The sequence below is a fragment of the Scyliorhinus torazame genome, chromosome 18 (genome assembly GCF_047496885.1).
Source record: "Scyliorhinus torazame isolate Kashiwa2021f chromosome 18, sScyTor2.1, whole genome shotgun sequence".
NCBI classification, from domain to species: domain Eukaryota; kingdom Metazoa; phylum Chordata; class Chondrichthyes; order Carcharhiniformes; family Scyliorhinidae; genus Scyliorhinus; species Scyliorhinus torazame.
The window spans coordinates 36,423,149-36,448,916 of record NC_092724.1 but is presented as its reverse complement, the minus strand read 5'-3'; the positions used below and the strand labels follow the sequence as shown (position 1 = coordinate 36,448,916).

At 45.8% G+C, this 25,768-nt stretch overlaps 1 long non-coding RNA gene across 1 annotated transcript; it reads left to right on the top strand.

Moving 5' to 3' along the window:
- The first annotated feature begins 9,758 nt into the window (after window positions 1-9,758).
- LOC140394796 (uncharacterized) lies at window positions 9,759-13,578 on the top strand. Its single transcript, XR_011936008.1, has 2 exons — window positions 9,759-10,045; window positions 12,356-13,578. It is a non-coding gene; the product is annotated as an uncharacterized lncRNA (long non-coding RNA).
- Window positions 13,579-25,768: the final 12,190 nt, after the last annotated feature.

Below are 25,768 nucleotides of genomic sequence, written 5' to 3'. Positions count from 1 at the left end.
TTCAACTGTCTCTTACCATTTCTTTCTTTCTTGTCTTTCTTAATATATATTTAACCACCCCCCCCCCCCAATCTTATCCACCTTTCCTTACCCCTTCTCCCTTTGCTTCCCCCTTCCTCTCCCCCCACATCTCCATCTGTCACAGTTTAGTCTCTGATGTTATTTTCTCTGCAGTTTGGCCTCTCACACCTTTTGTTCTCTCTGGGGACTTCCATTAGCACTCTTTCCCCTTGGTTTCTGTGGCTATTTGCACGCCGTCTCCCTGGGTTTCTGTAGCTATGACTCATCTTTCATTCTCACTCCACAGTATAAATATTCCCCACATTCCCTGACTGTTAGCTTTGACAAAGAGTCATTGGACTCGAAACGTTAGCTCTTTTCTCTCTCTGCAGATGCTGCCAGACCTGCTGAGATTTTCCAGCATTTTCTCTTTCGTTTCAGATTCCAGCATCCGCAGTAATTTGCTTTTATGCTATGATCCAAAGTGTGTCTCTTTGCTGGTGGAGGATGCAATGAAGGGTCTTCTTCAAATGGCTTGTCAGCAGCATCCTCTGGGCGGGGCTGGGGGCTGGGGCTTATGTTGGCTCTGCTGGAGCCTGTAAGAGAGAGCAGATAGACTTAGTTCATGAACAGACTGAATACAACATTGCATCTCACTCACTGAGAATGTCTGGATGTGATCAACTCATGGAGGCTCATCCATATTGGGTTTCTGGGAGAGGCTGATCTCGCCTTCTCCACAGGAGCAACCTCTGCCCTCGCCTGCCAACTCAGTGGCATCCTCCTTGAATTCCAACAGCTCCTGGACGTTGGCCCTCCCTCCTCCACCCTGGCATCTCTCCCCCTTGTTGTGGGCAAGCTTGGCCTGCATGAGGACAAATGGATGGAACGTGAAGCGAAGAGATGGAGGAGAGGTTGGGAAGGTGCCTACTGTGTGTGCTGAGCCCTCCTTAGTAAGGGATGATGATGGAGTTTGCGCAGAATGAAAGATGAGATAGACGCTGGGTGATGTTAAAGTGCCCCTGAGAGAATCAGTGCTGATGTGTGCCCCGCTGATATTGTGTGTGATCCCTGAGCAGCGTAACCCTTTGAGTGCTTGATGTCATTATGAAAGTGTGAGATTGGAGTGTCCTGATGGTTGATTTACCCTGATGGAGGAGTCAAGATCGTTCATCCTCTTCCTGCACTGGATTCCACCCTTGCAACTAACTCCCAGGCCGGCAACGTGAGGCTGGTGGGCCTCGTGGAACCATCCCTTGGGTTATGGACACACCGGTGCTGGCGGACTCCACAGATAAGGGCCTCAAGGGAGTCATTGCTGGACCTTGGTGCAGCTTTCTTCTTGGAAGCAGCCATTTTGTGAGGTTTCCACCCCACAGCTGGGCTGGAGAAAGTGAATGTGTGTATTTGGGTGACGTTTGAATGTGACACCCGGACCGTCAACCCCATTAGGCAACGACAGGACAGGATGAATCAGCTCCCACCCCACTATGTGATTCAGAGAGCTACTTGCCAATGCATATTTAATTAGATTCTGAGAGTGAAATCGGGTGCGGATTCCGGTCACGCCACCCAATGGGAAACGCACCGCCAAGCCTGCCCTCCATCGCACTTCGTCTCAAAAATGGAAGATTCTGCCATGTGTATCTCTCTCTTTGTCTGGACCTCTTCCAACAGGACCTCCAGTGAGATATCTGAAAACCTGAGGTAAGACCTGTGGCTCATATCAGAAAATTCCCTGATAGCAGTGTGGTGAACCACTGTACACCTGTATTAGGGGATGTAAGGTAGGACCTGTACTACAGGTTCACCGGTAGCCCCTGCCGGCTGGCTCCGCCCAGTAGGAGAAGTATAAATATGCGTGTTCTACGTTCAGCTGCCATTTCGCCAGCTGCAGCAGGAGGCCACGCATCTGACTGCAATAAAGCCACAGTTGTACCCAACCTTAGTGTTTGTGCAATTGATCGTGCATCAATTTATTGCAGTAAGATTTTCTACAGGATGGACATCCGTATCAAACCAGATCACCTGCAGCTGGATCCGCAATCGACCGACGCCAGAAAAGACTTTAATCACTGGCTAGCTTGCTTCGAGGCCTACATTAACTCAGTGACCACCCCACCGACGGTTGCTCAGAAGATATAGGTCCTGTATTCAAGGTTGAGCTGAAGCGTGTCCCGCTGATCCAAGACGCCCTGACATACACTCCTCAAAGAGAACTACGCGAAGAAAATGAACACACTCTTCGCCAGTACTCGCCACTTGCTCTCAACTCCCTGGTGAGTCCATCAAAGACTTCTGGCGGGCCCTAATCCCACTCGTCCAGGACTGTGACTGTCAGGCCGTTACGGCCGCCAAACATTCTAATCTCCTCATGCGCGATGCTTTCGTAACGGGGATTGGGTCGGACCTCATCTGACGGTCGCCTCCCGTAATGTTCAGGCCTACTCCTCCAGCCGCACGGCCCACCCCTCCTATCCCTCCTGGACCCCGTAAACGACCGCCCCAGTTGGGGCCCTGCCTAGCCAATACGCCTGCGCCACATGCAAAACCGCGCACCCCGGGTGTCCCCGATGCTATTTTTGCGGTCAGCAGAAGCACCCTCGTCATCGCTGCCCAGCTCGCGCCGCCATTTGCAAGGCTTGCGGCAAAAAGGGCCACTTCGCCGCAGTGTGCCAGGCCCGCGCAGTCGCCGCTATCACCCCCGTAGAGGCGTAGAGTTCAGCGGCTTTCGCCTCTACGTCCTTCCTAACCTCTGCGCAGCACTATTGTAGGCCTGGATTTTCAGTGCAATCTCCAGAGCCTCACCCTCAAAATCGGCGGGCCCCTTCCACCCCTCACTGTGTGCGGCCTCACGACCCTAAAGGTCGACCCCTCCCTCCCTGTTTGCCAATCTTACTTCAGATTGCAAGCCCGTCACCACCAGGAGCAGACGGTACAGCACCCAGGACAAGACCTTCACCAGGTCCGAGGTCCAGCGGCTCCTTCTGGAGGGTGTCATCGAGGCCAGCAACAGCCCCTGGAGAGCCCAAGTGGTAGTAGTTAAAACTGGGGAGAAACATCGAATGGTCATGGACTACAGCCAGACCATCAATCGGTACACGCAGCTCGACACGTACCCACTCCCACGCATATCCGATATGGTCAATCAGATTGCACAGTACCGGGTCTTCTCAACGATTGACCTAAAATCTGCCTACCACCAGCTCCCCATCCGTAAATCCGACCGCCCATATACTGCCTTCGAGGCAGACGGTCGTCTCTACCATTTTCTTAGGGTTCCCTTTGGCGTCACTAATGGGGTCTCGGTCTTCCAAAGGGAGATGAACTGAATGGTCGACCGGTACGGTTTGTGGGCCATGTGCCCGTACCTAGACAATGTCACCATCTGCGGCCATGATCAGCAGGACCACGATGCCAATCTCGCTAAATTTCTCCTCACCGACACTCTCCTCGATCTTACTTATAACAAAGAGAAGTGCATGTTCAGCACGACCCGCTTAGCCATCCTCGGCTATGTGGTCTAGAATGGAGTTCTGGGGCCCGATTCCGACCGCATGCGCCCCCTCATGGAGCTTCCCCTCCCCCACTGCCCCAAGGCCCACAAACGCTGCCTGGGGTTCTTTTCGTACTACGCTCAGTGGGTCCCAAACTATGCGGCCAAGGCCCGCCCACTCATACAGTCCACTCATTTCCCCCTGACGGCTGAGGCACAACAGGCCTTTGCCCGTATCAGAGCTGATATAGCCAAGGCAGGGATGCACGCAGTAGACGAGACACTGCCCTTCCAAGTAGAAAGCGACGCATCAGATGTCGCCCTTGCCGCCACCCTCAATCAGGCAGGCAGACCCATGGCATTCTTTTCCCGCACCCTTCATGCCTCTGAAATTCGGCACTCATCCGTCGAAAAAGAGGCCTTGTCTATCGTTGAAGCTGTGCGGCATTGGAGGCATCACCTGGCCAGCAGGAGATTCACTCTCCTCACTGACCAACCATCGGTAGCCTTCACATTCAGCAACACGCAGCAGGGCAAGATCAAAAATGATAAAATCTTGCAGTGGAGAATCGAGCTCTCCACCTATAATTCCGAGATTTTGTATCGCCACGGCAAGCTCAACGAGCCCCCAGCTGCCCTCTCCCGAGGTACATGTGCCAGCGCATGCCCTACCAACTCCGTGCCCGACACGACAGCCTTTGTCACCCGGGGGTCACACGACTGTACCATCTCATCAAGGCTTGCAACCTGCCCTACTCTGTCTAGGAGGTACGGACAGTCACCAGGGACTGCCAGGTCTGTGCAGAGTGCAAGCCGCACTTCTACCTGGTGAAGGCCTCCCGCCCCTTTGAACGCCTCAGCATGGATTTCAAAGGGTCCCTCCCCTCCACCGACTGTAACACGTATAATCTCAGTGTGGTTGATGAGTACTCCAGGTTCCCCTTTGTCATCCCATGCCCGGATATGACGTCCGCCACCGTTATCAAGTCCTTCAACACAATCTTCGCTCTGTTCGGTTTCCCCGCCTACATCCACAGTGACAGGGGATCCTGATTCATGAGTGATGAGCTGCGTCAGTTCCTGCTCAGCAGGGGTATCGCCTCCAGCAGAACGACCAGCTACAACCCCCAGGGAAATGGGCAGGTAGAAATGGAGACTGGGACGGTTTGGAGGGCCGTCCAGCTGGCCCTACGGTCCAGGAACCTTCCAGCTGGCAGGAGGTCCTCCCTGATGCACTGCACTCCATCCGGTCACTACTGTGCACCGCTACGAATAGCACACCCCATGAACGTCTTTTTACCTTCGCCAGGAAGTGGTGTCGATCCCGACTTGGCTCGCAGCTCCAGGATCGGTCCTGCTCCATAGGCACGTCCGACTCCACAAGGCGGACCCGTTGGTGGATAGGGTACTCTTGCTCCACGCCAACCCCCAGTATGCCTACGTTGCGTACCCCGACGGCCGCCAAGATACTGTCTCCCTCAGGGACCTGGCACCGTCAGGTTCCAACCGAACACACTCCCCTGCCCCGGCGCCATCCTCCCCTTCCCCAGCGCTTCCATCATTGTCCCCACCAGGCCTATCCCTCCTTCCCCTGCCCACGCAAGAGGACGACGAAGATTTTGGCACGCATCTAACAGCAGGCCAGCACCGCCCGCACCGCCGTCGCCGCAACCGTTATGCCGCTCCCAGCAGCACGTCAAGGTTCCAGACAGATTGAACCTTTAACTGGACCTTCAAAATGGACAATTTTTTTTTTCTCTCTCTCTTCATGTTGTTTCTACGACATTGTAAATAATGTTCAACACTGTACATAGTTCCACACCACCCCCGCCGGACTCATTTCTAACAGGGGGTGAATGTGGTGAACCACTGTCCACCTGTATTAGGGGATGTAAGGTAGTACCTGTATTACAGGTTCGCCGGTAGCCCCTGCAGGCTGACTCCACCCAGTAGGAGGAGTATAAATATGCGTGTCCTCCATTCAGCTGCCATTTCGCCAGCTACAGCAGGAGGCCACGCATCTGACTGCAATAAAGCCACAGTTGTACCCAACCTTAGTCTTTGTGCAATTGATCGTGCATCAAGCAGCAGCATCATTGTGAAATTTGAGCATGTAAAGACAAGTCGCCATAGTCCTAGATGACCATAGGCTGCTTTCCCCTTTGAGGGGGAGAGCTGATTGGTGGTGATTTAACCTGAGGATCCCCACACCTCGGGCAAGGAGCAAGGTTGAGAAGGCATGCCTTCATGACTACCCTCAGCCGGCATAGGAATTGAACACATGCTGCTGCCCTCCGCTCTGCATCATTAACAAGCTGTGTATCAACTGAGCTAAATCGACCTCCCTTTAAAAGGATTCCCAGCACAAGAGTGTGGACATCATTTTAAATTTAAGCTTGGGTGTTAAAATCGCTCGGTTCTCTAGCTCGTGGAGACACACAGCAATCCATGCCTAGTTCCTCCCCAGTTAAAATTGCGTTTGCAATTAACATAAACTTCCATAACCAAACAGATGTTACCTCAAAGGTCCACAGTTTGTATTGTTTATGTAGTTAACTTTTAAAATCATAAAACTTTTCTTCGGAACTCAAAGATTTGTCAAAGTACAGTTTTCTTTTAACTTTATACCTGTATTAAAGCAAAAGAGAGGTTGATTAAAATAATATCAATTTGCCATAAACAATCTTTGTGCTCTTTTCTAACATTTGGCAACGAACCCATGATACCAGCTGTTACTGTTCCTGCTGTTTGTCATACTATAACAGCTGTTGCTGCTTATAGGTGGTTAGTTTTTGTGAAAAAGTCATAACAGAAGAGCAGAATGATAACATCTTTATAGAAATGTCATCACTCCCCCGACAGCCTTGAGACTTGAATTGACATCTCGCCCCCCCCTCAACGTCTTCTGGGAGTAACAAGATGAAGAAGCTCTCAAACTCCCACAGGATGAGGTGACACACCCTGTTCCCTATCAACTCCTGGTGATGACCAGCTTTCACACTGCCAGAGTTTCTAGACAGCACAGGCTCAGATTGCACAGATATGATTGCTGTGTCTCTCTCTGAACCGTTGTGAGGTACAAATATCAAGCTGGGGCTCAGGCTCTGGAGACAGCCCAAGACCTCAAAGTATAAACTTAGCTGAGGCATTAAAAGGCACACAGGACTAATCAACAGACAAACAGTCATGTTTTCATGATTTAAAACAAAATAGCTTAAAGCGTTCAACCTGGACAGTATCACCGCTGAGAGAAAATGGGGGTGAAAAATGTTCAGAAAGCAGTTGGAACAATTTGTGAAGCCGAGGTAACGGTGAGAAGAGTACGGAGACTCAAATCATTTTTTTCAGGTATGGCATGGCACGTTGCTGAAAGTAATATTGCAAAGGCGTTTGAATGTCATCTACTGGCAGTAAGAGAAATGGTTACAGGTGTCAGCAGCAAACAGTTGCTGACATTTTTAATGAGTATCTACAGAGGAATATGTAGGCCTATGCCTATGCCTATTTATTGAATGAAAGGCACAACAAAGGTACTGATTTTAACACAATATGGAAATTAGACAAATTCCCTAGACAATAAAGCCTAGAAATTTGATGGCATTGCACCTGTTTTTGAGTGCCTAACCCTCCACTATAGCAGGCAAAATGTGTTCAACAAGCCATATTGAAATGGGCAAAATTAAAGACATCCAGGGTCCACATGCCTGAGACAACCCTTTGCATATATAAATAAGAGGATTAAGATCTTTTTGGGGCTTACTCTGTTCGGCTCATCTATCTGATACACAAGTGCTTCCATCAGACGCATTCACTGAAACATGGGGCGACATTCTCTGGAAACGGCGCGATGTCCGCCAACTGGCGCCCAAAACGGCGCAAATCAGTCGGGCATTGCGCCGCCCCAAAGGTGCGGAATGCTCCGCATCTTTGGGGGCCGAGCCCCAACCTTAAGGGGCTAGGCCGGCGCCAGACGAATTTCCGCCCCGCCAGCTGGCGGAAAAGGCCTTTGGTGCCCCGTCAGCTGGCGCGGAAATGACATCTTCAGGCGGCGCATGCGCGGGAGCATTAGCGGCCGCTGACGGCATTCCCGCGCATGCGCAGTGGAGAGAGTCTCTTCCGCCTCCGCCATGGTGGAGACCGTGGCGAAGGCGGAAGGGAAAGAGTGCCCCCACGGCACAGGGCCCCCCGCAGATCGGTGGGTCCCGATCGCGGGCCAGGCCACCGTGAGGGCACCCCCCGGGGCTAGATCGCCCCGCACCCCCCCCAGGACCCCGGAGCCCGTTCGTGCCGCCTTGTCCCGCCGGTAAGGTAGGTGGTTTAATCTACGCCGGCGGGACAGGCATTTTAGCGGCGGGACTTCGGCCCATCCGGGCCGGAGAATCGCGGGGGGGGGGGGGCGCGATTCCCACCCCCGCCGAATATCCGGTGGTGGAGAATTCGGCAACCGGCGGGGGCGGGAGTCACGCCAGCCCCCGGCGATTCTCTGACCCGGCGGGGGGTCGGAGAATCTCGCCCCTGACCTTAATAGTGTCCTGCGACACATTGCCATTAAAAAGATAAATGTGTTCAAAGATCCTTGAAGCTGGATATGGATGAAATGACAGATATGCATCCCGTAGATTTTACTCCTCAATGATTTCATTTAACTTGCCTGTCCATCCCAAACCCAACACCATTATCGTTGGGCAGGTGAGGTTAAAATTGAGCCATACGCAGGGGTCTTATGGTATGTTGAGATCATTATTGGAAGCACCTTGAGTCTTATTTTCATGACTTGAATGACACTATGTAGGTTGCCGACTCGGGAAGACCTACAGCATAATTTCAAGCATTTTAAATCTGTGGTGTCACCTCCATTCTAATGACACCCAATGTCTCTCTTCCAACTAACCATCCAACTCTATTCTTTTGTGCATTCCTCATTCCCTTCAGCCACTCTCATAGCCATGGCCTTTCAGACACATACATCCCACGCTCTGGGATTCCCCGTAAATCACTGTGCCTTTCCACCAGTTCTTCACTTATCTTATCCTCTTTAAAACCCATGCTGAAAGCTAATTAGTTTTACACTATCTTATACACAATATTGAACTCTAAAATACATCTAACTCTCCCCTGATTCTCCCTTTCTCTCTTAAGGGAGGTGGCTGTGGGCAGCCCGGTGGGGCAGTGGTTAGCACTGCTGCCTCACAGGCCGAGGACCCAGGTTCGATTCCGGCCCGGGATAACTATCGGTGTGGATTTTCTACATTCTCCCCGTGTCTGTGTGAGTCTCACCCCCACAGCCCGAAGATGAGCAGGGTAGGTGGATTGAGCACGCTAAATTGTCCCTTAATTGGAAAAACATTTTTAAAAAGGGAGGTGGCTGCAACTGATAAAAATTGGGCCATTCTGTGAGTTGATCTTCACCCATTTTCGATAAAAACAGTAAGGTTAAATATTCACATTTACAAAAAAGAATTATTGGATTGCAAATCGATTATAACAGAATCTGCAGCTAATTTCTGATTCAAAAATGATGTTTTCATATTGTACCATTTTATGCTCTGCTACATTTTTTAAAATTAGCAAGAATAACATCTAATTCCAGAAAATAATAGACAATCTTGGCAGGTCTGACAGCATCTGTGGAGCGAGAAGGGATGACTCTTTGTCAAAGCTTTGACGAACTCGTTCAGACTCGAAATGTTAGCTCCCTTGGGTGAGATTCTCCAACCCCCCCCGCCGGATCGGAGAATCGCCGGGGGCTGGCGTGAATCCCGCCCCCGTCGGTTGCCGAATTCTCCACCACCGGATATTCGGCGGGGGCGGGAATCGCGCCGCACCGGTTGGCGGCCCCCCCCCCCCCCCCCGCGATTCTCTAGCCCAGATGGGCCGAAGTCCCGCTGCTAGAATGCCTGTCCCGCCGGCGTAGATTAAACCACCTACCTTACCGGCGGGACAAGGCGATGCAGGCGGGCTCCGGGGCCCTGGGGGGGGGGGGCGCGGGGCGATCTGGCCCCGGGGGGTGCCCCCACGGTTGCCTGGCCCACGATCGGGGCCCACCGATCCGCGGGCGGGCCTGTGCCGTGGGGGCACTCTTTTCCTTCCGCCTTCGCCACGGTCTCCACCATGGCGGAGGCGGAAGAGACTCCCTCCACTGCGCATGCGCGGGGATGCCGTGAGCGGCCGCCCGGAGATGTCATTTCCGCGCCAGCTGGCAGGGCACCAAAGGCCTTTCCCGCCAGCTGGCGGGGCGGAAATGAGTCCGGAGCAGGCCTAGCCCCTTAAGGTTGGGGCTCGGCCCCCAAAGATGCAGAGCATTCCGCACATTTGGGGCGGCGCGATGCCCGACTGATTTGCACCGCTTTGCGCGCCGGTCGGCGGACATCGTGCCGATACCGGAAAATTTCGCCCCTGATCTCTCCACACATCCTGTCAGATCTGCTGCAATTGTCCAGTATTTTCTGTTCTTGTTTCAGATTCCAACATCCGCAGTAATTTGCTTTTAACATTGAATTCCACTTTGCGAGATGTTTAATTTAGGCACCTTTATCAGTGAGCCTTTGGGTAAGTCATTTTATATTTGATTCAACTGCTTCTGTAAAAGATTACAAATTAATTCTTTTTTTCTTATTAAATATTTTTACTCTCCTCCTTTTTTACATTTTCATCCAAATTTACACCCACCAACAAATAATCAACGATAACAAATTCAATGTCAATCCCCTGGCCAACAATTCCTTCCTCCCACCAACCCCGAAACAACCCTCAACATTTTAAATACAAACATCATGAAAAGGATTCAGGAATCCACCATCCACCCATACACAGTCACCAACAACATACACAGTCCAACAACTCCCCCACCCCAATCCCTCCCCTAATGTTCATTGTCATCCAATTCTTGAAAGTGCATAATAAACAAAGCTCATGAATTGTAGAACCCTTCCACCCTTCCCCTCAACTTAAACTTCACCTTCTCGAGTGTTAAAAACTCCAACAGATCCCCCCACCATGCCAGGGCACAGGGTGAAGAAAGTGACCTCCATCCCAACAGGATCCCCCAGTAGAATATGGCTGCCAGAGGACCCGGCTCAAGCCTCACATGTACCACCTTCAAAACTACCCTGAACACCTCCCTCCTACACTCCTCTAGCTTTGGAGGCAGGACCAAAACATATGAACTTGGTTTGCGGGCAGCCCCCCCCGCCCCAACCGACAACGTTCACAAACATCCTCTCCTTTGTGAGGTGCGCCCTATACACCACCTTCAGCTGTATCAGCCCAACCTCACGCATGAAGTTGAGGCAATCACCCTCCGGAGCACCTCACACCACAACCCCTCCTCCATGCCCTCTCGCAACTCTTCTTCCCTCTTTGCGTTAATCCCCTCCAGCGGTGCCTTCTCTCCTCCCAGAATCGCCCCATAAATCACCAACACCCGCCCCTTCTCCATTCCCCCTGTCGTCAGCACCTCCTCCAACAGTGTGGAGACCGGCCCATATTTCGCCCCCAGCTCCTTCAATCCAGCAAATCGGACCCCGAGAAATAAATCCTTTAATGCCCTGACTCCCTTCTCCTCCCTGAGTATTTACAAATTAATTCATACAAAACATCAATCATGAGAACTACAGTTCAAAGTAAACCAAGGAATTTTTTATTGTGGAGCTTGGTGACAAAGTCAAAAACAACAGCTCAAATGCTTAAAAATGATTTAGGTAATTTTATATTTTTATATAATTTTAAACAACTTAACTGCATCATAAAATAGGAAAATTTCAGTGTCATTAGTGCCACAAGGTTTAAGAAAATATATTTTCTATGGAAAGTTAAAGTTTGTTCAAATGTTTAACTTCCAGATGAAATCATTTGAATATTTAATGTCGCATTGAGTTCTGTTTAAATATATTATGCATGACTTGCTACATTAATTTATTCTGATACTTAAATTTAAGTGCACACTGAGGGGAAACATATTGATGAAATCTATATTTCTGAGACATTTAAATATCATTTTATGGTTTTGAATAATTAAATGTGAGGCAGGTACAAGAATGGAAATATGTAGTTTCCTGGCACAATATTTCCTCCAATAGAATCCCCACTGTACAGAAGAAGGCCATTCAGCCCATCGATTCTGCACCAACCCTCTGAACCCCACCCTTCCTAGGTCCATGCCACCACCTATCCCCGTAACCCCACCTAACCTTTTTGGACACGAAGGATCAATTTAGTATGGCTAATCCACCTAACCTGAGCGTCTTTGGACTGTGGGAGGAAATACGAACACCCGGAGGCATCCCATGCAGACACGGGGAGAATGTACAAACTCCACAGAGACAGTCACCCACGGCCGCAATTGAACCCAGGTCCCTGGTGCTGTGAGGCAGCAGTGCTAACCACTGTGCCACTGTGGTGCTAGTTATATTAAGTTCCAAATTATAGGGATGAAGATTAATTGTTTACTAGGGATAATACAAAGGAACACTAACCAACATTAGTTGCCCAAATGTCAATGCTTATAACCAAATATTATCACCATCATAAAGCAAAGTTTTACAGGCTCCCTCTAAGTCCAATGATGTTAGTAAATGATTTCATTTTATGTTGACAATGTGCGATAATATGTGTTAGATTTGTATTTATAAGTTAATGTTGCCACACTGAAACTTTTCTTTGTGTAAGACATTAACAGTAAAAATTGGTTGTTCTAATCTGATGGTTACAGGAAGGCAAAATGTACAATATTTATATTAACATAAAACAACTGGTATGAGGAAACTTAAAATATATGATTTTTGCTGCTTATTTGAGAAATTGGTTAAAAATATAGGAGTGAAATCTAACGACCCTACTTTTTCCTTACTGTTCCTACAGATCGTTAAAGTAACTCCCAACAAGTTAATGCCTCCAATGAGAAAGTGGAAATAGAAATATGATATTGGTGTGTTAATCTTTCATGTTATAAAGTGCAACTGTATAGCACTTTCTATACTTGTGCCGCAAAGAATGATCCAAGATAACAGCTTGATCCCGAATTCAAATGAAAACATTGCACATCTACACTTGCTGGGTACAATTTTTTAAATAAGTTCAAATTTGACATCCGATGAAGGATGTGCTGATGAATTAAACTGCCAAAGGAACATAATGAAAGTAAACACATTTATAATCCTAACACCCAAATAATAAGAATCCCCTCAACTCACTTAGAATCTAAACCAATAGAGGAAAATAATTAAGAAGCAAAGGGAAAAATTAATGAAAAAGAAATTAGGAGGCATAACGAGGAACGGTGCATTAAATGTATTCTTTTTTTAAAATGTGTTCACGGGATGTGGGTGTCGCCCGTATTTATTGCCCATACCTAATTGCGCTTGAGGGAGAAGTTAAGCGTCAACCACAATGCTGTGGATCTGGAATCACATGCAGACCAGACCAGGTAAAGATTGCAGATTTCCTTCCCTAAGGGGGATTAGTAATCAACAATGGTTTCATGGTCATCATTAGACTTTTAATTCCAGATTTTTATTGAATTCAAATTTCGCCGCCTGCAGTGGTGGGATTTGAACCTGGATCCCCAGAGCCTTACAGGTCTCTGGTTTACTGGTCCAGTGACAATACCACTGCACCACCACCTCCCCATATACCATGTCCGAAATCAGTTAAATCAAGTCAAAATTTCACTATCGTCAAAGTATTTATTTCATAAATCCATGATTGAACCAGAAATATTCAAATGAAACAATGGTCTTTTGTTGAATTGATGAAATAGTTTTCTTTTGTTAATGGTAGCAGTGGCACCAGTCCATGTTTAAACTGCTGTCACCTCCTTGAAGAAAGCAAGAACTATATTCATGCAAGTGTTATACTTACATAGCCAATAGACCGCTGAAGCAGAAAAAAAAATTGTCAAATAATATTAAATTCTCGTGATCCTAATCACCATTTATTATGTTACCAGTAAGCAGATCTCGTTCATGTAGCTGAGTATATCTTAACAGAATTTAATAATGCCGTAGCTAATTCTTAAGGCTTTCAAGCAAGACTGTATCAAGAAGTAATTATCCATTGAAAATAAACAAATTGACTGAATGAGATTACACACGAGGCATTGCAGTTCTTGTAAACAGAGAAAATTATTTTGCTGTTTCCTTTCGGATGTCTCTAACTCGCATTTTTTCAAGATGGCATCTACTGATTGCTGTCATTTTATACATATTTGGATATTTTGTTTATGCTACAGTTCCTCTGCAGATAAAACCGCAATGCATGCATACTGGTAAAAATGGTGGGAAGTGTCAAGATGTATCTTTTTGGTTAGGCAGGCGCTTAAAGTCAGATAATGCAACTGACTAGCCTCAATGTTGCCATTTCAGGGATATTCGTTTTGTAAAGTCATCTTCTTTTAACTTGTTCTGTCCACTATTGTCGGTGCATTTTTATCAAGTGGTCACAGACCTTTAGCACCATAGTTCCAATATTTTCAGGAGCTGGAATAAGGAGGAAGTTCAGATGGGGATACGTTTTTACAATTACCCTTGTGATGAGAACATGAAATGGAATGTAAAATAATTTCTTCATAGGAGAGGGTGTGCGTGTGGGAAAACCACAGGGCTTTAGGAATGCCAATGTGTCTTACAAATTAGCGGAAGATCCGAGTGAATCCCTGACAAATCCTTGGTTGTTTTCTTTTCAATATCAATTCATCTCTTAAGCGATGAAAATGACAGGATGGTATCAGCTGAACTGTTGAAAGAAACAATTATTTAAGGGGAAAAGCTGGGTTTTGAAGTTCCTCTAATTCATTTGAGTTGCCTAAATTTATTTGTTTATTTTGCAAATTTAGATTTTTTGGGGGGGCATTTTACTGTGCAGCTAAAATCGTCAGTAGTATTGTTACTTGTGGGATCTTTAAAAAGCTATTGAATGCGTGGCCGGGTTCTGATTTAAATAAAACGTTTATCCCACCTTGTTTTAAGGGTGTCTTTATTTTAATTTTATGCCTATTCCATTTGAGGAAAGCAACTATTTTTCCTGTCGTGCACAGTTCAAAACTTTAGTCGATTCTTTTATAATTTCCATAAGACACCTACCTCTATGTAAAGATTAGAATTTTCCATTGATTCAACCTACTCAGAAACAAGGCATCAACAGAATTTTTTAGTCATTAATTAGTGGTTACTTTTTCATCTTTGGAAAACATAATTTTGACTGTAAAATATATAAATCTGAAATGTGTGAGACTTACTTTATTCAAGAGAAGAATGAATAACAGCTTTTGGTTGTGCTAGCACGGTAGCTTTTGAATAACAGCTTTTGGGCAGCACAGTAGCACAAGTGGATAGCACTGTGGCTTCACAGCGCCAGGGTCCCAGGTTCGATTCACCGCTGGGTCACTGTCTGTGCGGAGTCTGCACATTCTCCCCGTGTCTGCGTGGGTTTCCTCCGGGTGCTCCGGTTTCCTCCCACAGTCCAAAGACGTGCAGGTTAGGTGGATTGGCAATGCTAAATTGCCCTTAGTGTCCAAAAGATGAGGAGGGGTTATTGGGTTACGGGGATAGGGTGGAAGTGAGGGCTTGAGTGGGTCGGTGCAGCCTCGATGGGCCAAATGGCCTCCTTCTGCACTGTATGTTCTATGTTCTAGTCTGCCCCCAAAAATGCATTTGTTTAATGAAGATTTTCAGCTTAGCAAAGTTTGATTAAAATACCTTTGTTGTCTGGTCGAGTGTATTTGTGTGATGCCTAATTGTGTGCACTCAATGTATCAGTAAAGTCTGTCACTTTCTATTTCAATATTACAGTCACTGAATTTTAAAAATGTGCAAATTAGTAGATTCTGAAGAATGTCCTCCTCTGGAAATATTTAAAAACCTTTTCTCCTTTCAAATACTGATGGACTTGCTTTACCAGTGCTTTTAATTTTTATTTCAGCATCTGTCAGTTTTTACATGTCAATGAATTAACGTGCGAGTGCCGATTAGAAACAAATTTTCTTCTTCATTTGAGTTGCAGAGCAGCAGTTTGTTGAATAATAATTTAAGAAATTGATTTAGTTGAATCACCTATTTCTGTTGCTGTACTAAAATATTATCCAAAATATGGTCAAGATCCATAGCAGCATGGAAAATTATTCATAATTTTTTAATTACTTGATGCTGTGTAGTTAAAATTGCATTTGACAACATGCCATTTAAAAACCTTAACCAGCTGTAATGCTTTGATGAAGAAAGTTATAATTTTGGATTCTGGTTAAATGTTACTTTTTAAAAATTGATACATATAGTGGATTCTCCGGTCCCCCAGCCCCATGTTTCTCGGTGGTGTGCCATTCGCTGACGGTGGGATTCTATCTTCCCGCCGCTTGTCAATGGGATTTCCCATTGAAGGCACCCCACGCTACCGGGAAACCCACAGGCGGGGATACGCTGTCAGCATGAAAAGAGAATCCCAACGGCTGGAGAATTCCAGCCATAATTAACAATAATCAGGAAAAGACCATCTCATCAATCTAGCCTGTTCAACCCATTATGATACCTTGTGCATCACAATATACATACTCCCATCCCATCCAAAACCATGTAATTGCTTGGGCGAGGTGAAAAACCCAGGAAATTTGGGGGAGGGGGGAATTGGGAAATATCTGCCCCATCATTATGGGTGATCAAAACTAGCCCAGGAGATTATGCAGACCCTGATAATGCTATGTGTCACCTGCTTTTAGTATGAGATGAACGCTGCCTCCACCAAGTCCAGATCTCACTTGAAGAAATTCAGCAAATTATTCTTGGATCTGTATATGTTTCAGTTGAAGTTAGTTGGTGTTGTGGAGCTTGGCAAAATGATACTAAATTGTGGGTTCAGAATTTTATTTGCACAAAACCCAGGAAAGGAATATCTATGCAGGTTTGTTTGCTGAATTTCTGGCAAATGCCTTCAATAAAACCTCAAGTATTTTAAAAACCATGTTAAACAATTGCAATTATTTTTTATTTTGGCAAATGATTGTGGTCTATGGAAATGTATACCAAATCTAAGAACTGGTTACAAACATATATCAAAGATGTGTTCCAGAGTTCAGTTTATATGTCATGCATGTCAATTGTTTTATAGACAGTGTCGCTGCCGAATGCCTCACATTTCTGACTGTCTGCGAATTGCAGATGTGGCATTTTGACAGCATATAATGAATGATGTACATAATGGTGCCAGTTGGCTAATATGTGTAACTTGCTAGAAACTGATATGGAGAGATTCTGAGGCCAAAGAAACAAGGGTAAGTTCTTTAATGCTTTGAAAGAGACTGTTTAGCTTGTCCACCCTGGATAAATGTAAACTTTGTGATGGTGCAAAATATTGATCAGGAATCGAGAATCTGTAAAGATTCAAATATGAAGGCTGGTGTAAAAGTAGCAGGTTTTCCTCAATGAAATAAAAATATATATACAAGTTTGTAATAAGAATCATAACAAAACACTCAAGTGCTCTTGTGGTCATGTATGACGCAGTTATACTATAACTTAAGTATCATTGCTAAGTGGTTTCTGCTTTGCATTGGCATTAAGGTTGCAGCATATCTCCAGATTTGGATCCTGATCTGACGTGGAGGGGAGTGATGTGAAGTCCAATTTCACATCACTGAGGTTTAACACAACCTGAAGTATAACTGCTGTGCAACATCAAGTCTAGTTTACAAAGTGCAAAGATGATCCACTGGACCGCCTAGACACTTAATAAACTAACATCGATTGGATTTAAAATATATTGAAGCAGAAGTAAAATATTGCGATTGCTGGAAATTTGAAAGAAACATTTAAAATGTTGGAAATACTCAGCGGACCAGGCAGTACCTGTGGAGAGAAAAAACAATGTTTCAGGTTGATAACCTATCATCAGAACTCTTAAATATATTGAAATATATTGAAAGTGCAGTCACTGTTAATAAACCCAAACACTGTCCTAAATCTATTACAAAAGCAAAAGACTGTAGATTCTGAAGGTCTGAAATAAAACCAGATAATTCTGGAAATATTAAGCAGGTCAGGCAGCATCTATAGAGAGAAACAGAGTAATGGGGCTGGATTCTCCGTCGGCGTGATTCTCCGTTTCGCCAGCAGCGCCATCATGCCCGGGAATTTCCCAATGGGAAACCCTATTGGCCGGCTGGAGGGACGGACAATCCCGCCCATGGTTTCAGGTCAATGGTGTTTGAACACAACTTTCCTAAGTCTGATGGTTAATATTGCAGATGACCGGTATAGGTAAGGTAATTAGACATTGAAAACTGACATTGGCCCCAAATCTCCAGCTGTTGCGATTTGCTGTTCCCGCTGGAAGTGCAGCCCCGCCCGTGGGTTTTGTGGTGGCATGGGTAGCTTCAATGGGAAATGCCATGGACAAGTGGCAGTAGTAGTGAATCTAGAGGAAACAGGAGGCTGGGGGACCAGAGAATCCAGCTCATTATCTTTCGACAGTACAATTGCATATCTATTTTCAAATTTAGCTCACAGGATAGTCACTGGAAGTTCTGATATGATTCTAGACTGAGTTTCAAGTTAGAATTTCTGACAATTGTCCATTTCCAAGAGATTTGAGTCTTAAAATTACCTTCCATTCAAATGCCTATATTTTAATATTTGTTGTCTCGTGAAATATCAAGTGAGAAAATGAGAAACAATGACAGAATCATGCATATTGGACACCAATCAATAACAACTTAGCACATCAACTGAAGTATAAATAACAATATTGCATAAGATTTAGTCTTAAGTATCATATATATATTATTGTATAAGTATCAGTCTACCAAAATTGGGTAGTAGACTGGGCATGAGGGAACAATTGTATTCTTGTAACCATTCTAGAGTTCTGCTTAACAACTTGCAATTAGTCATTTGGCAATACAGAACTTGAGTATTGCTGGCAAAAGAGACATGTGGCATGGGAATGTCACTTTAAGAAATGTTTGTCTTCTCAACTGGCTGCAGTGATGTCATTGTGTGGGTGGAGCTGGGCTCTGGCTCTGCTTTTTTAGCTTTGGTTTGAGCTGGACGCTGTTTTTGGTTCTGAGTTTTAGTTTCGTTTTCAGTTGGAGAGCTGCATTCAAACCAAGGAGGTGTATTTTGGTTTTTCTCTCTGCATGCTAAAGAATGTCTCCAGATTAGCTGATGATTTCAAAGTAATACCTGTTTCTGTAAGGAAACCTACTGTCTTTATTAAAAAGGGGTTTTGGCGTATGGATGTTGTTAGGAAAGTTACTAAGGGTTACCTATAGAGTACTGTATCTTTGGGGGGAGTATCAGTGTTGGTAGTTGATTAGATGCTTACTGTGTGTTTATAAAATGTTAACTGGATTCATAGAATAAACATATTGTTTTTGTTAAAAAAATACTTTAGATCTCTGTTGCATCACACCTAAAAGTGGGTCCTTGTGCTCCCCATGACAATACTCTATTCAAAGTTGTGGGTCAGGTGAACTTCATGATATACTTTGGTGTTATCTAAACCCAGGCCCATAATATATATTGATAAGCTGTTCATCTTGCACTCGTGAGGACATTCACAAGAACACCGATATAGGGGAAAGCAAACAATTTATACTATATTAGAAGAAAGTGCTGATTGTGGTGACAAGTAGACTCTGGTTGGTAGAGATGTTGCCATGGAGAATGCATCAGATTGCTGGCAATTAACTGCCAAGCATCATTTGAAATTTAAACCAGGTAGTTTCATCCTGATTGGTTGAGGCATTGTCCTAAGGAGTGAGTCAGCGAATGGCTGTCAGTTATTTTGTTTAGATTAAACAGGTGCAATGTGTCTTTCTGTCTGCAAATAACATTTGTAATTTAGGCAAAGACCACTAATTTTCAGCTATGAGAATAGCTCAAGGGAGGCTTTGAAACTAAATATTAAAACTGACAGCAGTATTATCACTAATATGTGAAGTGGCTTGCATTGGAGTGGTCACTTAATTATGCATTTTTTTGTATTTGAGTAAAGTGATGATACCCCAGTCTTGTGGTGCTTTGGTAGAGTGTCTACTTTTGAGCGAGGTGCTCCCGGTTCAATTTCCACTTCAGGACTCAATGGCCAAGGAACGGTTGTGTATAATGTGGTCAACCAGGTTGAGTATCAGCCTGTAAATCCTTCCAAGTTGCCTGATGGTAGGTGGAAAAGAGAAGATGAATTTCCTTGTCAGCCTTACCAACAGAAGGCAATGATACTGCAGCACTTTGCCACCCATAACCATGCACAAATTCAATAAGTTCATGGTTGGCAACATGCAGTAGCATATAATAGCATCCTACAGCATCTGGAAAGCAAACATATGCCTTTGGAGGGGTGGGGGGAAATATTGCAAAATCAAGGCCACAGTGGATGCCTGTGGAAGTCAACAATAAAATAATGACAATGCAGAAATATTCAAAAATATACGCCATAAAAATGAGTGAAGATTACTGTAATATGGTGAGGACAAAAACAATACAAGAAGACAGCAACAGAAGATTGCATACAACAGTCAAGGATCTAAATCTTTTTAGGGCTATGGGCAGCATGGTAGCATGGTGGTTAGCACAATTGCTTCACAGCTCCAGGGTCCCAGGTTCGATTCCCGGCTTGGGTCACTGTCTGTGCGGAGTCTGCACTTCCTCCCCGTGTGTGCGTGGGTTTCCTCCGGGTGCTCCGGTTTCCTCCCACAGTCCAAAGATGTGCAGGTTAAGTGGATTGGCCATGATAAATTGCCCTTAGTGTCCAAAGTTTCCCTTAGTGTTGGGTGGGGTTACTGGGTCATGGGGATAGGGTGGAGGTGTTGACCGTGGGTAGGGTGCTCTTTCCAAGAGCCGGTGCAGACTCGATGGGTCGAATGGCCTCCTTCTGCACTGTAAATTCTATCTATAAGTACTGTAAAACAATACTTAAGAGATAATTGGAATAGAAATATTACAGCAAAATAGGAAACAACAGGTATATTAATGATGTTCTTCATTTTAGGCTTCCATGTCCGTCCAACTGTCATTTTAAAATTACATTTGAAAACATATTTCAAACCTCAACAACACATCATGGAAATTAGCTGGAGATATTTTAAATTTTGACAAGGTGCCATATTGGCGGTTGCTTCATAAACTTGCAGTTGAAATGTTACTGAAACAAATCGAGAAATGGCCGAAAGGGAGGAAACAAATGTTGTCTTCAGGCAGAATTGAAATGGAAGGAACTATTTTGCAAACTGTTATCAGTGATCAGTGCGGATGTTACTGTTTATAATTCACATAAATCACTTGATCATGAGAAAGAAACAAAAAAACTCTACGAGATTGCAAATAACAGCAACGTTGAGGGATTACTAGCAACAGAAAACAAGTTGATCAATTACAGTAGAACAAGGATAGCCTGCAAAGTTGATGTGATTTAATGCAGACAAAGACAAAGTCATGAGACTGGGAAAACATAATGGGTATTGCGAAAATAAGTTAAACTATATGTTATTCAATAGGACACCACAAAGGAGAAGGTACTGGTTGAGAGATCATTGAAGCCACAGTGTGTGGCATCTGGAAAAAGTGTCATTAGAAGTGGAGGTCAAAGGTGAGGGAATTGGGAGTTTGGGAGGCAACATTGAACATTTCCATGGACGGATAATGAGAAAAGCGCAATTGAAGGAAGGTCAGGGGATGTGCTAAGGAAGACAGGAAACTGACCAGACATTGCCTTTCCTGTGGTTGAGATTTTAGCTACAAAGAAACCACAAAAGAAGATGTGATTAGAGAGGAGGTCAATGATATGGTATTCGAGTCTAACCTAGTTTCTGGGTTGTTATGACCGAAGGCAAGGACTCTACACGAGGCCAGGTAGGCAGGATACAACTCGGTTTATTTGCAACTAACAATACACAAAACACTTTACTCTCCCCACAGGTTCTCCCTCCCGACCTGCTCCCAGGTCTGGGTTTATATCCTGTGGGGTTCCTCCAATGAGGAGGTGGTTCTGTTCCCTCACCTCCCAATCACCGGGGAGCTCGTACTCCAAGGTTTAGGAGGGGAACTGGATACAATGTAGATTTTGGCCCCTTAGGGGGTCGTAACATGGGTGCTATGGTAAACTCCCACTGAAGCTACAGTGAGTGTATACTAAAACAACTGGCAAAATTCTCCATTTGGGCGACCGTTCTCCCACTGGAGCTGAATTGCACATAATTTGAGCATTTGCTGGGAGCGATTCCCAACCCTTCTCCATGCAAATTTATGCAATGCAAGGATTGCGAGGGATTCTATCGGGGATTCTGCTATCAGGCTGCCCAGTACAGGGGTGAACCATTCCCCCCCTCCACCACACCAGAGACCCCCTAAATAAGGAGAACCCCTCTCACAGACTCCCTAAATAAAGAGACTCTCACAGAGACATTTTAAATAAGGAGACCCTCTCAACAGACTTCCTAAATTTAAAAAATCCCATAAAGACCCCCTAAATAAAGAGACCCCCCCTCCCCCCCGTACAGACTCCCCAGAAAACAAATCCCTGTCAGGAAATTCCCCAGAAAAGAGACCCATATCTGGAAGCTAGAGAGAAGTCCAGACAGGAGCAGTGAAAAAAATGACTGTTGTACCACTCACCTGGGCAATACACCTGCTGGCTCAGACACAGGAAGCACCACATGTCAATTCCTGGAAAGAAAAAAACATTGAGCTGTGTTGAAACCCCCTCAGATACTTGAGCTGCAAGCCGTTCATCCATTTCCTTTACTAGCCTATGATTGACATCTTCCACACCCACCACACCTGTCATCTTTGCACCATTCATCTTCGCACCATTCATCTTCCTTCACACTTGAGTAACTCCGAAGTGCTCTGAACACAATGTTTATAAACATCGACCAGTTCAAACAGAGTTAAGTGTTGTCAATTTCCAGCTGACGATTTCAAAGTCACTCAAGCATGAAGGGAGGTGACAGGGTGTATTTTTGGGGGGTTTCTGGACAGAGGTCTCTTTTCTGGGGGGGTGGGTCTGTTGTGGGGGCCCTTTCTTTAAGGGGTCTCTGGTGGGATTTCATTATTTACAATGTCTCTTTATTTATGGGCTCCCGGGAACGCGGTGTGGGGTGTCTGGTGAGGGTGTTTTGGGAAGGTCTTGCATTATGGGTGGGAGGGTGGCCCTCGGATGGACTTTGGGGGATAATTCCCTTCAGGAGTTACCCCCTTGGCCCACCGCGGGCTCTACCGCACCAGGTATGCGTTTGTCAGGACAAGTTCTTGCCCATGTTATTCCTGGTCCAGAGGACCAGAGACTCAAGCGGGCCCAGAGCATATGGTGCCCGGCCCGCTAAGGCCACGGGGCGTGATCCTCGATCCCGATGCCTGCGGGGGCCTGGAGCCTCAGAAACGAACTGCACCGCATTTTCTTCACTAATGCGATATTCTCCACCTCACCAGGAACTCCACGACCGGCGGTGTGACGCGGAGAATACAAAACAGACAGTAATGAGGAGTGTCCACCAATATAAAGAATAATTTACAAGTTATAGCTTGATCAATGTAAAAACATCCCGATCCAGTGAGGCTCAAGGAAAACAGACAGAAATGGAAAGGAGATATTCTGAAGGAATGACAAAAAGATCGGCCAGAGTTGGGTTTTGTGATGTATTTGATGGATCAGAGAGAGGTGGAGGCAAAGTGGTTTCGAGAATTAATACCAGAGATTAGGATCCAATCAATATAATTCACTAACAACACCATTTAACTTTAATACATTGAAGGATGGGGTCACTGGGATGTTGGGAGAATTAGACTTAACATGCGATAGCATCTGTGCATCAAGGTTTGGAGCGGTTTTAGTTAATAAAGAGTCGAGGCAGAGAGGTCAGCAGGAAGATTGTTGAAGCAGTTGACTCTGAAGATGACAATGGCATGATGCTATGAGCCAGGGTTTAGAGAAGCCCAAAGTGTATCATGGAGTTCACCTGACCCACAACTTTTAATAGATTGTGGTACGGGGAGCACACAGCCCACTCTACAGGTGTGGTACAGCAGAAATCGAAAAGTATTTTTTAAAGCAAAACAATGTTTATTCTATGAACTCAAGTTAACCTTTTTAAAACATACAGTGAACATCTTAGCAACTATCAATTCATATACAACCCCCAAAGAATACAACACTAAGTAATCCTTAAACTTTCCTTTTAACATCCATAAGACATTTAAAAAAAAAACCTTTTAACAGAAGCACATCAGGTTTAGATTCACTACTGAGAATAGTTATCACTCTGAATTCACCAAATGATCAAGAGATAGTCTTTACATGGCAGAGAGACCAACATTACACCTTCTTTGGCTGGCTGCAGCTCCGACACTAAAACGAAACCAAAAAAACACAGACACACCCAAGCTTTTCTCAAAGAGAAACTAAAAGCTGACAGACAGCCCAGCTCCACCCACATTCTGACATCACTGCAGTAATAAACACCCATTTCTTAAAGGTGCTCTCACATGACAATGAAAAGTGACTCTCCAATCAGAGCAGTTGAGGTTGAGCAGAGATCAAATATATCCCAGAGGTGAGGAACATTTTAGAGGTGAGCAATAAGAAATGGGAATATCGGAAGGAGTGGGCCATTCAGACCACTGAGCCTGCTCCTCCATTCAATACGATAATGGCTGCTCCGATGTTTCAAAGTCTTTTGCACACACTATCCTTATAACACCCTTTACGTTTTGTTAATCAGAAATCTATCAGTCTCTACCATAAACATAGTAGGGTGGGGGGGGGGGGGGGGGGGGGGGGGGAACGGGGGAGGGGGGGGGGAATTTTCCAGGCCCATTCGCCGAGGGCGCAACTCTCATTCTGGCCACTAACTCCCGCGAGAGGGCTATAATGGGATTTGCGCTGGGGAGATCCCAGATTTCCGCATTCCCCCGATGGCGAGGCAATCAGGTTCATACCAAGCAAGAGCGTGAAACTGATTACAATCAATCTGCATGGATTAACGTCATATCCTGCGGGGTCATCAGATCACTCTGGTGGAAATCATTACTGTTTTCCAGCAGTCGCGATGACCATGCTGGGAGTGTGGAGGGCAGTTAGTGCCAGGTTCTCATTGCCAGGTTGGCCCGGCCAGGTTGGTGGAACCAGGGGTAGGGCCTCCAGGATACCACATTGCGGTGGGGGAGGGGGGGGTTCCCACTATGTGGGGGTGCTTGTGTTGGTGGTGGTGGGACTGAAGCCCCGATGCCAGCAATGGTAGTGGTGGGGGCCTTTACATTCTTTCCGATCTCTGTACAGATGGGCTTACCAGCTCTATGAGATCCTGCCCTGGCAGAGTGACAGTGTAAAATATGCCCCCGCCATTTTTTTCACAAATTGTCAGTAGATCTGGTGAGAAAACCTGGCCGTTTCTCTGGGAAGAAGCAGATTGGTTTTCAGTCAGAACATGACACTTTGCGATTTTTGAGGAAAATTCCATCCATAGGGGCAATATGGTCGCTAAATCCGGTGAGAGGCTAAAAATGGGATTCGCGCTGGCGGGAAATCTGAACACGACCTTCCCGGGTCCTTCCCACTGTAGTCAGGATCATGCTCAGAAAGGACGAGAAGTTGATTTGAATGCATTTTAATCATTAACGAGATTAAAGTCAGATGTTCCGGCCTCACTGAATCTTCCCAGCAACCGGCGGGATGTCACACGGGCGCCAATTACTACTGCTCCTTAAAAACATGGACCAGGCACCGTGGACTCCGAGAGGGAGGAAGTAGGTCAGTCCCATTCTCCACTTAGTGCCTGGGTGCATGGTGGGAAAGAAACCACAGGTCAGTTGCCATGGGGGAGAGGGTCTTTCAAGGGCACTAGGGACTGTGGGAGGGGGTCGGGCTGGGGGTGAGGGTGCCAGGTCGCGGCGTCCTCTGGGATGGGAGTCGTGGTAGGTCTGAGTTGCCTTGAGGCTTGCTATCTTTGAGATTTAACACCCATTCACATCTGCAGACTGTCTGTCCTAAAATCTTCTCACAGGAAAAAACTATTGGGCAAGTTGTCACCTAGAGAAGCATCTCAAACCCTATGATGTTTGAATAGGCTCTGTGGTATCACTAAAGCAGCCTGCCTGCATTATTCCTTTTGAGGCTGTTTATTTATATTAGATTTCACACCCCATTAACTGTGGAGCGGTTCTGCAGTTGAACACCTGGGCTCTGACTGAACGCAGCCTTCTTCGGAAAGGGTTTTTTTGAAGCAGAATGATGTCAGATCTCTGAGGCTTGTCTGATAGGGTTTTTCTTTTTCATCCAGGCAGCTGGGTGCAC